This window comes from Lissotriton vulgaris, chromosome 5 (genome assembly GCF_964263255.1).
Source record: "Lissotriton vulgaris chromosome 5, aLisVul1.2, whole genome shotgun sequence".
Lineage (NCBI taxonomy): Eukaryota > Metazoa > Chordata > Amphibia > Caudata > Salamandridae > Lissotriton > Lissotriton vulgaris.
In genome coordinates, this window is record NC_141693.1 from 1544620886 (window position 1) to 1544633389 (window position 12504).

The 12504-nt window shown below is 39.3% G+C and overlaps 11 non-coding genes across 11 annotated transcripts; all 11 read right to left on the minus strand.

Annotated features, from left to right (window-relative positions):
• Positions 1–1110: 1110 nt before the first annotated feature.
• Positions 1111–1183, minus strand: TRNAR-CCU (transfer RNA arginine (anticodon CCU)). The gene has a single exon. It is a non-coding gene; the product is annotated as a tRNA-Arg (tRNA).
• Positions 1184–1986: 803 nt separating this feature from the next.
• Positions 1987–2059, minus strand: TRNAR-UCG (transfer RNA arginine (anticodon UCG)). The gene has a single exon. It is a non-coding gene; the product is annotated as a tRNA-Arg (tRNA).
• Positions 2060–2703: 644 nt separating this feature from the next.
• TRNAR-CCU (transfer RNA arginine (anticodon CCU)) lies at positions 2704–2776 on the minus strand. The gene has a single exon. It is a non-coding gene; the product is annotated as a tRNA-Arg (tRNA).
• An 804-nt stretch (positions 2777–3580) lies between these two features.
• Positions 3581–3653, minus strand: TRNAR-UCG (transfer RNA arginine (anticodon UCG)). The gene has a single exon. It is a non-coding gene; the product is annotated as a tRNA-Arg (tRNA).
• A 641-nt stretch (positions 3654–4294) lies between these two features.
• Positions 4295–4369, minus strand: TRNAR-CCU (transfer RNA arginine (anticodon CCU)). Its single transcript has one exon. It is a non-coding gene; the product is annotated as a tRNA-Arg (tRNA).
• An 803-nt stretch (positions 4370–5172) lies between these two features.
• On the minus strand, positions 5173–5245 carry TRNAQ-UUG (transfer RNA glutamine (anticodon UUG)). The gene has a single exon. It is a non-coding gene; the product is annotated as a tRNA-Gln (tRNA).
• A 1520-nt stretch (positions 5246–6765) lies between these two features.
• On the minus strand, positions 6766–6838 carry TRNAR-UCG (transfer RNA arginine (anticodon UCG)). The gene has a single exon. It is a non-coding gene; the product is annotated as a tRNA-Arg (tRNA).
• Positions 6839–7482: 644 nt separating this feature from the next.
• TRNAR-CCU (transfer RNA arginine (anticodon CCU)) lies at positions 7483–7555 on the minus strand. The gene has a single exon. It is a non-coding gene; the product is annotated as a tRNA-Arg (tRNA).
• Positions 7556–8359: 804 nt separating this feature from the next.
• Positions 8360–8432, minus strand: TRNAR-UCG (transfer RNA arginine (anticodon UCG)). The gene has a single exon. It is a non-coding gene; the product is annotated as a tRNA-Arg (tRNA).
• Positions 8433–9952: 1520 nt separating this feature from the next.
• Positions 9953–10025, minus strand: TRNAR-UCG (transfer RNA arginine (anticodon UCG)). The gene has a single exon. It is a non-coding gene; the product is annotated as a tRNA-Arg (tRNA).
• A 2237-nt stretch (positions 10026–12262) lies between these two features.
• TRNAR-CCU (transfer RNA arginine (anticodon CCU)) lies at positions 12263–12335 on the minus strand. The gene has a single exon. It is a non-coding gene; the product is annotated as a tRNA-Arg (tRNA).
• Positions 12336–12504: the final 169 nt, after the last annotated feature.

Below are 12504 nucleotides of genomic sequence, written 5' to 3' on the forward strand. Positions count from 1 at the left end.
AATCCTTTATAATTCTTCTGTAGTACTTTTCTTTCTCGTAGGCAAAATTAGCACTTTAACTGCACAAATCATACAGATTTTACACTTGAAGAACTCCATGAACACATACTTACACACCTTGCATTTCATCTACACACCCTTAAGCTAAAAACCCATTCTGTCAAGTCAAAATTCTGCAACCCTATTACATATTCCGTGCGTGTACATAGAAGCACTTCTGAATGCCACTAACATGAACAAGATTTTAGGCTGAAGATGCAATCTAAATGACTGTGCAGTATGTACTCCACTTCATGAATAATTAGGAATGAGAACATGATGGCTATAAGAGTATTGGAAGAGCCTGCTTCCATTCTGAATGGAAATCTGAGTTGTGTGACCATTGGCAAAAACCGTCAACGAAGGGACTCGAACCCTCAATCTTCTGATCTGAAGTCAGACGCCTTATCCATTAGGCCAAGCGGTCATATGTCCTGCTGTGCTTATTTTTATAATGTACGTGGTATGCAAGGATGGGAAATATGATATTGATAGTTATTTAGGTTTACATCCCATTGTGTGTTTTCAGCTCCTTTCAATTAAAGCACTCTTTTGGAATCTATATAATGAAAATGTCACCAGTACGATAAGCTTTTGTTTTCTTTTTTTCATTTAAACCTCTTTCTTCATGAGAATAAAGCTCAGTTGTATGCTTTACATAGCTCTGGATATTTCTAGAGGTGGAGAGAAACTGTTTTGACAGTAGTAAAAACGGCTCCTTTCTGGATATGCCAATTTACACACGCTCAAAGGTTGCATACGTTTCATGAATCCTGACTTGCCCTATTCAAGTAGCTGAAAGCCTGTCACCACCTCTAGAAACAACAGTTACACCAATCCAATTCAAATATTTTTTTCCAAAGGAATATCTTCTGCCGGGTCAAAGTTGCATCTGACAAAGATAGGTGTTTAAAAATCTACTTTGTAGTTTCAGAACACCAACATGACTCTGAAGAGTACAGAAGTAAAATGGTACCATTTCAAGGTTCCTACTACCACATAAGCTTCTGAGCGGAAGCATGTAATAAATATATCAATTTTTCTGGAAAAGTAAGAGTGGATATTGGTTTTCACCTCAGATGGTACTCGAACCCACAATCCCTGGCTTAGGAGGCCAGTGCCTTATCCATTAGGCCACTGAGGCACAGATAATCACTTGCAGTCTAGAGGCATTATTTAAATGTATTCAATTGTCAAACACTGGTGTCTGCACACAGGACATTTCTCAGTTCTCTCCATAAGTAAACTTCCCATTTTCATCCTCTTCCATCCCCGACTTTAACACTCTGTTCTGTGCTATAATGGACTCTCTGCATTTCGAGCAAGTGGAGAGAAATTGGAGGAGAACCACTCTCGACTCAACACTTCTTCTTTCCTGGATGCGTTTCTTAATAAACCGGGCTTTGACAGTGGTATCAAGCCGTCCTTATTTTCAGCAGGACACAGAAACAGGCACCAATTCTCCTAACCAAGTTCAACCACACTCTGTAACTTAATAGACCAATGCTTCACAAATTAGCCAACTGTGTCATCAGCAAAAGCAGCCAATGTGCCAATCCTTTATAATTCTTCTCTAGTACTTCTCTTTCTCGTAGGCAAAATTAGCACTTTAACTGCACAAATCATACAGATTTTACACTTGAAGCACTCCATGAACACATACTTACACACCTTGCATTTCATCTACACACACTTAAGCTAAAAACCCATTCTGTCAAGTCAAAATTCTGCAACCCTATTACATATTCCGTGCGTGTACATAGAAGCACTTCTTAATGCCACTAACATGAACAAGATTTTAGGCTGAAGATGCAATCTAAATGACTGTGCAGTATGTACTCCACTTCATGAATAATTAGGAATGAGAACATGATGGCTATAAGAGTATTGGAAGAGCCTGCTTCCATTCTGAATGGAAATCTGAGTTGTGTGACCATTGGCAAAAAACAACCACGAAGGGACTCGAACCCTCAATCTTCTGATCCGAAGTCAGACACCTTATCCATTAGGCCACGCGGTCATATGTCCTGCTGTGCTTATTTTTATAATGTAGGTGGTATGCAAGAATGGGAAATATGATATTTATAGTTATTTAGGTTTACATCCCATTGTGTGTTTTCAGCTCCTTTCAATTAAAGCACTCTTTTGGAATCTATATAATGAAAATGTCACCAGTACGATAAGCTTTTGTTTTCTTTTTTGCATTTAAACCTCTTTCTTCATGAGAATAAAGCTCAGTTGTATGCTTTACGTAGCTCTGGATATTTCTAGAGGTGGAGAGAAACTGTTTTGACAGTAGTAAAAACTGCTCCTTTCTGGATATGCCAATTTACACACGCTCAAAGGTTGTATACGTTTCATGAATCCTGAATTGCCCTATTCAAGTAGCTGAAAGCCTCTCACCACCTCTAGAAACAACAGTTACACCAATCCAATTCAAATCATTTTTTCCAATGGAATATCTTCTGCCGGGTCAAAGTTGCATCTGACAAAGATAGGTGTTTAAAAATCTACTTTGTAGTTTCAGAACACCAACATGACTCTGAAGAGTACAGAAGTAAAATGGTACCATTTCAAAGTTCCTAATACCTCATAAGCTTCTGAGCGGAAGCATGTAATAAATATATACATTTTTCAAGAAAAGTAATACTGGATATTGGTTTTCACCTCAGATGAGACTCGAACCCACAATCCCTGGCTTAGGAGGCCAGTGCCTTATCCATTAGGCCACTGAGGCACAGATGAACACTTGCAGTCTAGAGGCATTATTTAAATGTATTCAATCGTCAAACACTGGTGTCTGCACACAGGACATTTCTCAGTTCTCTCCATAAGTAAACTTCCCATTTTCATCCTCTTCCATCCCCGACTTTAACACTCTGTTCTGTGCTATAATGGAGGCTCTGCATTTCGCGCAAGTGGAGAGAAATTGGAGGAGAACCACTTTCGACTCAACACTTCTTCTTTCCTGGATGCTTTTCTCAATAAACTGGGCTTTGACAGTGGTATCAAGCCGTCCTTGTCTTCAGCAGGACACAGAAACAGGCACCAAGTCTGCTAACCAAGTTCAACCACACTCTGCAACTTAATAGACCAATGCTTTACAAATTAGCCAACTGTGTCATCAGCAAAGGCAGCCAATGTGCAAAACCTTTATAATTCTTCTGTAGTACTTTTCTTTCTCGTAGGCAAAATTAGCACTTTAACTGCACAAATCATACAGATTTTTACACTTGAAGCACTCCATGAACACATACTTACACACCTTGCATTTCATCTACACACCCTTAAGCTAAAAACCCATTCTGTCAAGTCAAAATTCTGCAACCCTATTACATATTCAGTGCGTGTACATAGAAGCACTTCTTAATGCCACTAACATGGACAAGATTTTAGGCTGAAGATGCAATCTAAATGACTGTGCAGTATGTACTCCACTTCATGAATAATTAGGAATGAGAACATGATGGCTATAAGAGTATTGGAAGAGCCTGCTTCCATTCTGAATGGAAAGCTGAGTTGTGTGACCATTGGCAAAAACCGACCACGAAGGGACTCGAACCCTCAATCTTCTGATCCGAAGTCAGACACCTTGTCCATTAGGCCACGCGGTCAAAAGTCCTGCTGTGCTTATTTTTATAATGTAGGTGGTATGCAAGGATGGGAAATATGATATTGATAGTTATTTAGGTTTACATCCCATTGTGTTTTTTCAGCTCCTTTCAATTAAAGCACTCTTTTGGAATCTATATAATGAGAATGTCACCAGTACGATAAACTTTTGTTTTCTTTTTTGCATTTAAACCTCTTTCTTCATGAGATTAAAGCTCAGTTGTATGCTTTACATAGCTCTGGATATTTCCAGAAGTGGAGAGAAACTGTTTTGACAGTAGTACAAACTGCTCCTTTCTGGATATGCCAATTTACACACGCTCAAAGGTTGTATACGTTTCATGAATCCTGAGTGCCCTATTCAAGTAGCTGAAAGCCTGTCACCACCTCTAGAAACAACAGTTACACCAATCCAATTCAAATCATTTTTCCCAAAGGAATATCTTCTGATGGGTCAAAGTTGTATCCGTCAAAGATAGGTGTTTAAAAATCTACTTTGTAGTTTCAGAACACCAACATGACTCTGAAGAGTACAGAAGTAAAATGGTACCATTTCAAAGTTCCTAATACCACATAAGCTTCTGAGCGGAAGCATGTAATAAATATATCAATTTTTCTGGAAAAGTAAGAGTGGATATTGGTTTTCACCTCAGATGGGACTCGAACCCACAATCCCTGGCTTAGGAGGCCAGTGCCTTATCCATTAGGCCACTGAGGAACAGATAAACACTTGCAGTCTAGAGGCATTATTTAAATGTATTCAATCGTCAAACACTGGTGTCTGCACAAAGGACATTTCTCAGTTCTCTCCATAAGTAAACTTCCCATTTTCATCCTCTTCCATCCCCGACTTTAACACTCTGTTCTGTGCTATAATGGACTCTCTGCATTTCGAGCAAGTGGAGAGAAATTGGAGGAGAACCCCTCTCGACTCAACACTTCTTCTTTCCTGAATGCTTTTCTCAATAAACTGGGCTTTGACAGTGGTATCAAGCCGTCCTTGTCTTCAGCAGGACACAGAAACAGGCACCAAGTCTCCTAACCAAGTTCAACCACACTCTGCAACTTAATAGACCGATGCTTCACAAATTAGCCAACTGTGTCATCAGCAAAGGCAGCCAATGTGCCAATCCTTTATAATTCTTCTGTAGTACTTTTCTTTCTCGTAGGCAAAATTAGCACTTTAACTGCACAAATCATACAGATTTTACACTTGAAGCACTCCATGAACACATACTTACACACCTTGCATTTCATCTACACACCCTTAAGCTAAAAACCCATTCTGTCAAGTCAAAATTCTGCAACCCTTTTACATATTCAGTGCGTGTACATAGAAGCACTTCTTAATGCCACTAACATGAACAAGATTTTAGGCTGAAGATGCAATCTAAATGACTGTGCAGTATGTACTCCACTTCATGAATACTTAGGAATGAGAACATGATGGCTATAAGAGTATTGGAAGAGCCTGCTTCCATTCTGAATGGAAATCTGAGTTGTGTGACCATTGGCAAAAACCGACCACGAAGGGACTCGAACCCTCAATCTTCTGATCCAAAGTCAGACGCCTTATCCATTAGGCCACGCGGTCATATGTCCTGCTGTGCTTATTTTTATAATGTAGGTGGTATGCAAGGATGGGAAATATGATATTGATAGTTATTTAGGTTTACATCCCATTGTGTGTTTTCAGCTCCTTTCAATTAAAGCACTCTTTTGGAATCTATATAATGAAAATGTCTCCAGTACGATAAGCTTTTGTTTTCTTTTTTGCATTTAAACCTCTTTCTTCATGAGAATAAAGCTCAGTTGTATGCTTTACATAGCTCTGGATATTTCTAGAGGTGGAGAGAAACTGTTTTGACAGTAGTAAAAACTGCTCCTTTCTGGATATGCCAATTTACACACGCTCAAAGGTTGTATATGTTTCATGAATCCTGACTTGCCCTATTCATGTAGCTGAAAGCCTGTCACCACCTCTAGAAACAACAGTTACACCAATCCAATTCAAATCATTTTTTCCAAAGGAATATCTTCTGCAGGGTCAAAGTTGCATCTGACAAAGATAGGTGTTTAAAAATCTACTTTGTAGTTTCAGAACACCAACATGACTCTGAAGAGTACAGAAGTAAAATGGTACCATTTCAAAGTTCCTAATACCACATAAGCTTCTGAGCGGAAGCATGTAATAAATATATCAATTTTTCTGGAAAAGTAAGAGTGGATATTGGTTTTCACCTCAGATGGGACTCGAACTCACAATCCCTGGCTTAGGAGGCCAGTGCCTTATCCATTCGGCCACTGAGGGACAGATAAACACTTGCAGTCTAGAGGCATTATTTAAATGTATTCAATCGTCAAACACTGGTGTCTGCACACAGGACATTTCTCAGTTCTCTCCATAAGTAAACTTCCCATTTTCATCCTCTTCCATCCCCGACTTTAACACTCTGTTCTGTGCTATAATGGACTCTCTGCATTTCGAGCAAGTGGAGAGAAATTGGAGGAGAACCCCTCTCGACTCAACACTTCTTCTTTCCTGAATGCTTTTCTCAATAAACTGGGCTTTGACAGTGGTATCAAGCCGTCCTTGTCTTCAGCAGGACACAGAAACAGGCAGCAAGTCTCCTAACCAAGTTCAACCACACTCTGCAACTTAATAGACCAATGCATCACAAATTAGCCAACTGTGTCATCAGCAAAGGCAGCCAATGTGCCAATCCTTTATAATTCTTCTGTAGTACTTCTCTTTCTCATAGGCAAAATTAGCACTTTAACTGCACAAATCATACAGATTTTACACTTGAAGCACTCCATGAACACATACTTACACACCTTGCATTTCATCTACACACCCTTAAGCTAAAAACCCATTCTGTCAAGTCAAAATTCTGCAACCCTATTACATATTCCGTGCGTGTACATAGAAGCACTTCTTAATGCCACTAACATGAACAAGATTTTAGGCTGAAGATGCAATCTAAATGACTGTGCAGTATGTACTCCACTTCATGAATAATTAGGAATGAGAACATGATGGCTATAAGAGTATTGGAAGAGCCTGCTTCCATTCTGAATGGAAATCTGAGTTGTGTGACCATTGGCAAAAACCAACCACGAAGGGACTCGAACCCTCAATCTTCTGATCCGAAGTCAGACGCCTTATCCATTAGGCCACACGGTCATATGCCCTGCTGTGCTTATTTTTATAATGTAGGTGGTATGCATGAATGGGAAATATGATATTTATAGTTATTTAGGTTTACATCCCATTGTGTGTTTTCAGCTCCTTTCAATTAAAGCACTCTTTTGGAATCTATATAATGAAAATGTCACCAGTACGATAAGCTTTTGTTTTCTTTTTTGCATTTAAACCTCTTTCTTCATGAGAATAAAGCTCAGTTGTATGCTTTACATAGCTCTGGATATTTCTAGAGGTGGAGAGAAACTGTTTTGACAGTAGTAAAAACTGCACCTTTCTGGATATGCCAATTTACACACGCTCAAAGGTTGTATACGTTTCATGAATCCTGACTTGCCCTATTCAAGTAGCTGAAAGCCTGTCACCACCTCTAGAAACAACAGTTACACCAATCCAATAAAAATCATTTTTTCCAAAGGAATATCTTCTGCCGGGTCAAAGTTGCATCTGACAAAGATAGGTGTTTAAAAATCTACTTTGTAGTTTCAGAACACCAACATGACTCTGAAGAGTACAGAAGTAAAATGGTACCATTTCAAAGTCCCTAATACCACATAAGCTTCTGAGTGGAAGCATGTAATAAATATATCAATTTTTCTGGAAAAGTAAGAGTGGATATTGGTTTTCACCTCAGATGGGACTCGAACCCACAATCCCTGGCTTAGGAGGCCAGTGCCTTATCCATTAGGCCACTGAGGCACAGATAAACACTTCCAGTCTAGAGGCATTATTTAAATGTATTCAATCGTCAAACACTGGTGTCTGCACACAGGACATTTCTCAGTTCTCTCCATAAGTAAACTTCCCATTTTCATCCTCTTCCATCCCCGACTTTAACACTCTGTTCTGTGCTATAATGGACTCTCTGCATTTCGAGCAAGTGGAGAGAAATTGGAGGAGAACCCCTCTCGACTCAACACTTCTTCTTTCCTGAATGCTTTTCTCAATAAACTGGGCTTTGACAGTGGTATCAAGCCGTCCTTGTCTTCAGCAGGACACAGAAAGAGGCACCAAGTCTCCTAACCAAGTTCAACCACACTCTGCAACTTAATAGACCAATGCTTCAAAAATTAGCCAAATGTGTCATCAGCAAAGGCAGCCAATGTGCCAATCCTTTATAATTCTTCTGTAGTACTTTTCTTTCTCGTAGGCAAAATTAGCACTTTAACTGCACAAATCATACAGATTTTACACTTGAAGAACTCCATGAACACATACTTACACACCTTGCATTTCATCTACACACCCTTAAGCTAAAAACCCATTCTGTCAAGTCAAAATTCTGCAACCCTATTACATATTCAGTGCGTGTACATAGAAGCACTTCTTAATGCCACTAACTTGAACAAGATTTTAGGTTGAAGATGCAATCTAAATGACTGTGCAGTATGTACTCCACTTCACGAATAATTAGGAATGAGAACATGATGGCTATATGAGTATTGGAAGAGCCTGCTTCCATTCTGAATGGAAAGCTGAGTTGTGTGACCATTGGCAAAAAAATGACCACGAAGGGACTCGAACCCTCAATCTTCTGATCCGAAGTCAGACGCCTTATCCATTAGGCCACGCGGTCATATGTCCTGCTGTGCTTATTTTTATAATGTAGGTGGTATGCAAGAATGGGAAATATGATATTTATAGTTATTTAGGTTTACATCCCATTGTGTGTTTTCAGCTCCTTTCAATTAAAGCACTCTTTTGGAATCTATATAATGAAAATGTCACCAGTACGATAAGCTTTTGTTTTCTTTTTTGCATTCAAACATCTTTCTTCATGAGAATAAAGCTCAGTTGTATGCTTTACATAGCTCTGGATATTTCTAGAGGTGGAGAGAAACTGTTTTGACAGTAGTAAAAACTGCTCCTTTCTGGATATGCCAATTTACACACGCTCAAAGGTTGTATACGTTTCATGAATCCTGACTTGCCCTATTCAAGTAGCTGAAAGCCTGTCACCACCTCTAGAAACAACAGTTACACCAATCCAATTCAAATCATTTTTTCCAAAGGAATATCTTCTGCCGGGTCAAAGTTGCATCTGACAAAGATAGGTGTTTAAAAATCTACTTTGTAGTTTCAGAACACCAACATGACTCTGAAGAGTACAGAAGTAAAATGGTACCATTTCAAAGTTCCTAATACCACATAAGCTTCTGAGCGGAAGCATGTAATAAATATATCAATTTTTCTGGAAAAGTAAGAGTGGATATTGGTTTTCACCTCAGGTGCGAATCGCACCCACAATCCCTGGCTTAGGAGGCCAGTGCCTTATCCATTAGGCCACTGAGGCATAGATAAACACTTGCAGTCTAGACGCATTATTTAAATGTATTCAATCGTCAAACACTGGTGTCTGCACACAGGACATTTCTCAGTTCTCTCCATAAGTAAACTTCCCATTTTCATCCTCTTCCATCCCCGACTTTAACACTCTGTTCTGTGCTATAATGGAGGCTCTGCATTTCGCGCAAGTGGAGAGAAATTGGAGGAGAACCACTTTCGACTCAACACTTCTTCTTTCCTGGATGCTTTTCTCAATAAACTGGGCTTTGACAGTGGTATCAAGCCGTCCTTGTCTTCAGCAGGACACAGAAACAGGCACCAAGTCTCCTAACCAAGTTCAACCACACTCTGCAACTTAATAGACCAATGCTTCACAAATTAGCCAACTGTGTCATCAGCAAAGGCAGCCAATGTGCCAATCCTTTATAATTCTTCTGTAGTACTTCTCTTTCTCGTAGGCAAAATTAGCACTTTAACTGCACAAATCATACAGATTTTACACTTGAAGCACTCCATGAACACATACTTACACACCTTGCATTTCATCTACACACCCTTAAGCTAAAAACCCATTCTGTCAAGTCAAAATTCTGCAACCCTATTACATAATCCGTGCATGTACATAGAAGCACTTCTGAATGCCACTAACATGAACAAGATTTTAGGCTGAAGATGCAATCTAAATGACTGTGCAGTATGTACTCCACTTCATGAATAATTAGGAATGAGAACATGATGGCTATAAGAGTATTGGAAGAGCCTGCTTCAATTCTGAATGGAAATCTGAGTTGTGTGACCATTGGCAAAAACCGACCACGAAGGGACTCGAACCCTCAATCTTCTGATCCGAAGTCAGACGCCTTATCCATTAGGCCAAGCGGTCATATGTCCTGCTGTGCTTATTTTTATAATGTACGTGGTATGCAAGGATGGGAAATATGATATTGATAGTTATTTAGGTTTACATCCCATTGTGTGTTTACAGCTCCTTTCAATTAAAGCACTCTTTTGGAATCTATATAATGAAAATGTCACCAGTACGATAAGCTTTTGTTTTCTTTTTTTCATTTAAACCTCTTTCTTCATGAGAATAAAGCTCAGTTGTATGCTTTACATAGCTCTGGATATTTCTAGAGTTGGAGAGAAACTGTTTTGACAGTAGTAAAAACGGCTCCTTTCTGGATATGCCAATTTACACACGCTCAAAGGTTGCATACGTTTCATGAATCCTGACTTGCCCTATCCAAGTAGCTGAAAGCCTGTCACCACCGCTAGAAACAACAGTTACACCAATCCAATTCAAATATTTTTTTCCAAAGGAATATCTTCTGCCGGGTCAAAGTTGCATCTGACAAAGATAGGTGTTTAAAAATCTACTTTGTAGTTTCAGAACACCAACATGACTCTGAAGAGTACAGAAGTAAAATGGTACCATTTCAAAGTTCCTAATACCACATAAGCTTCTGAGCGGAAGCATGTAATAAATATATCAATTTTTCTGGAAAAGTAAGAGTGGATATTGGTTTTCACCTCAGATAGGACTCGAACCCACAATCCCTGGATTAGGAGGCCAGTGCCTTATCCATTAGGCCACTGAGGCACAGATGAACACTTGCAGTCTAGAGGCATTATTTAAATGTATTCAACCGTCAAACACTGGTGTCTGCACACAGGACATTTCTCAGTTCTCTCCATAAGTAAACTTCCCATTTTCATCCTCTTCCATCCCCGACTTTAACACTCTGTTCTGTGCTATAATGGACTCTCTGCATTTCGAGCAAGTGGAGAGAAATTGGAGGAGAACCACTCTCGACTCAACACTTCTTCTTTCCTGGATGCGTTTCTTAATAAACCGGGCTTTGACAGTGGTATCAAGCCGTCCTTATTTTCAGCAGGACACAGAAACAGGCACCAATTCTCCTAACCAAGTTCAACCACACTCTGCAACTTAATAGACCAATGCTTCACAAATTAGCCAACTATGTTATCAGCAAAGGCAGCCAATGTGCCAATCCTTTATAATTCTTCTCTAGTACTTCTCTTTCTCGTAGGCAAAATTAGCACTTTAACTGCACAAATCATACAGATTTTACACTTGAAGCACTCCATGAACACATACTTACACACCTTGCATTTCATCTACACACCCTTAAGCTAAAAACCCATTCTGTCAAGTCAAAATTCTGCAACCCTATTACATATTCTGTGCGTGTACATAGAAGCACTTCTTAATGCCACTAACATGAACAAGATTTTAGGCTGAAGATGCAATCTAAATGACTGTGCAGTATGTACTCCACTTCATGAATAATTCGGAATGAGAACATGATGGCTATAAGAGTATTGGAAGAGCCTGCTTCCATTCTGAATGGAAATCTGAGTTGTGTGACCATTGGCAAAAAACAACCACGAAGGGACTCGAACCCTCAATCTTCTGATCTGAAGTCAGACACCTTATCCATTAGGCCACGCGGTCATATGTCCTGCTGTGCTTATTTTTATAATGTAGGTGGTATGCAAGAATGGGAAATATGATATTTATAGTTATTTAGGTTTACATCCCATTGTGTGTTTTCAGCTCCATTCAATTAAAGCACTCTTTTGGAATCTATATAATGAAAATGTCACCAGTACGATAAGCTTTTGTTTTCTTTTTTGCATTTAAACCTCTTTCTTCATGAGAATAAAGCTCAGTTGTATGCTTTACGTAGCTCTGGATATTTCTAGAGGTGGAGAGAAACTGTTTTGACAGTAGTAAAAACTGCTCCTTTCTGGATATGCCAATTTACACACGCTCAAAGGTTGTATACGTTTCATGAATCCTGACTTGCCCTATTCAAGTAGCTGAAAGCCTCTCACCACCTCTAGAAACAACAGTTACACCAATACAATTCAAATCATTTTTTCCAATTGAATATCTTCTGCCGGGTCAAAGTTGCATCTGACAAAGATAGGTGTTTAAAAATCTACTTTGTAGTTTCAGAACACCAACATGACTCTGAAGAGTACAGAAGTAAAATGGTACCATTTTAAAGTTCCTAATACCTCATAAGCTTCTGAGCGGAAGCATGTAATAAATATATACATTTTTCAAGAAAAGTAATACTGGATATTGGTTTTCACCTCAGATGAGACTCGAACCCACAATCCCTGGCTTAGGAGGCCAGTGCCTTATCCATTAGGCCACTGAGGCACAGATGAGCACTTGCAGTCTAGAGGCATTATTTAAATGTATTCAATCATCAAACACTGGTGTCTGCACACAGGACATTTCTCAGTTCTCTCCATAAGTAAACTTCCCATTTTCATCCTCTTCCATCCCCGACTTTAACACTCTGTTCTGTGCTATAATGGAGGCTCTG